The sequence below is a fragment of the Teleopsis dalmanni genome, chromosome 1 (assembly GCF_002237135.1).
Source record: "Teleopsis dalmanni isolate 2A chromosome 1, ASM223713v2, whole genome shotgun sequence".
In the NCBI taxonomy this organism is placed as follows: Eukaryota; Metazoa; Arthropoda; class Insecta; order Diptera; family Diopsidae; genus Teleopsis; species Teleopsis dalmanni.
The window spans coordinates 137,885,184-137,887,590 of record NC_051846.1 but is presented as its reverse complement, the minus strand read 5'-3'; positions in this window follow the sequence as shown (position 1 = coordinate 137,887,590).

Below are 2,407 nucleotides of genomic sequence, written 5' to 3'. Positions count from 1 at the left end.
GGAAACATTCACAAAAAAATAGAAATGAACTTTTTACAATTCTTCACTACACTTTACAATAAAATTCGATTTTGAAAATGTATTAAGGGATGCTAGAGAGGATCTAATAGGCACATCGAAAATATATCCTGAAAAGTATTCTAATCAAAATAGTATTGTTAACATAATTTTTGTAATATTATTTGCTTAGAAAAATATATATAAGTTTAAGTTAAAATTTGATCTTTTGTTGTTGTATTAAGAACGTTCATTATTGCGTTTGAGCATAGATTAAACTATATCATTGAAAATGTGTGTACACCAAGAAGTACGCGGTTAGGCACAAGCATTGGGGTGTTAATACATTCACGCTAGGAGACATTTTTTGTTCATTGTGATGTCAATAAATTGCTGGAGAAAGGCCAGCTACACTTATTAACGCTTTCATTATATATCTATGTGTTATCATTGTTAAACTATTTATTCTTCCAGATGCTACTAATGAGTTCCGACTAGTTTATCTTCGTTATCCTTGCCATGCCAATGACAAGGACACTGGTAAACATTTATTGTTGATTGTGATGTTGATAAATTACTGGAGAAAGGCCAGCTGCAATTATTAACGCTTTCATTATATATCTATGTGTTATCATTGTTAAACTATTTGTTCTTCCAGATGCTATTAATGAGTTCCGACTAGCCCATCTTCGTTATCCTTGCCATGCCAATGAAGTTACTGACAGTCGTCAATAGTCCTAAAGATATAGAAAGTGATTACTGGATTCCACATCTTTTTTATCCTGTTAACACCACATAAATTTTTGGAGTACGTCACCGCTGAAAAGTAAAAGTAAGAAGAAACCAATTCACTTTAATTTTATATTACTCCTATTTACAGCTTACACATATATTGAAATTCCGTAAAACTCTGTAATATATTTCGTGTGTACTGACAAAGTTCAGCACTAAAATTTTTATGAAAATGTTTCACACTAGAATTTCTCTCAGTGCAGCCGTATATTTTGCTTGAACAAATTTCCTATAAGAATTGTCAATAAAAATTTCCATAATCTAATATTGCACAGTTATAAGCCTGCAAATGATTCCCTGAGGGAATTTAGTTTTTTGTTGCCTGCAACATTGTTGTTGGAATTGTAGTTTTTGTTGTAGTATGAGCTCAAGGGTACATTCTTCATACAAGCTCCTATATGGGTAAGTTTTGCATTCCTTGTCACATGAGAAAACTTATAGAATTTTGCCTTCATGTCTTGCGGAAAGGCGTGAAATAAGAAATTTGTAACTTTTTTATTGTTTTGTTTTTACGTTTTTTAAGTGCCGGCATTGTACAGGCATGGATACGTAAATCTAAATCTGAATTATGTCAAGATGACATGTCCCGGACGTATTGCAATGGGAATACTTAACTTGATTCAACTACTCCAATACTGCATCTCTTTAATACTTGTTACGCATGTGTGCAAAGAACAAATATGGTTCCTACTAATGTATATAAGGAGTACATAAATGGTATATGTATTTATTGTATTTTTATATCCATGTAGGTGTTCAGTTATCGCCACTTCTATCTTGTAACTATTATTATTGTTATGCTGGGTTCTTCATTTATATTTGTTTGGTTTTTTATTAAATTTTTTAATATAAAAAACTGTTGGCTTGTCTTTTGCATATAAAAATAATATCACATATCGATTTCGAGCTAAAGATCCCACAGCACAGCTTGTGAAAATAGATTTAATTTGTTTTATATCTTTACTATATTTTGTATCAGCTAAAAATATTTTTAATTTAAGCGTATAAATAAGGTTATACCACTTTTTTAGTTGAAGAATATTTTTCTTTCATTATGTAGGTTTGAGTTTTATGGCAATAGGTCATAGTAAAGTCACAGCTATTCTTTTGTTATTAATAAAATTGAATAGTTCATGCCAAGCAGAATGCCAGTGAATTAAATCACTTTAGATATTTGTTATTTTCATAATTTTTCATATGCAGATAATTTTTGATGATAAAACATTTGCTACTGTGAAAAATTTTGCAAATTGTTGTTATTTTTAGAAAATATTGTAAATAATCAATATCTTTCACTTTGTCTCTTATTACGAATAAATCATATTTTCTACAACAATTACATTGATATAACATATCGGTCCATAAGTCCGTATGATAACCAAAAGAATAATAACTTTATGTTAAGATCTGACTTTACACATCAGTGTGTCCACTTCAAGAAAAAATGGATTGATTCTAACATTTCGATACCGCTCTTTTAAAATAACCTGTACATGTTTCAGTTTCGACACTGAATTATTCTTCGCAGTCAATTTCCTTTCCCTAAAATATTTTTCTGAGGTCTGTGAACAGTTAGTAATGTTTCGACACCAAATACGGTAGCTGTGGAAGCATTTCA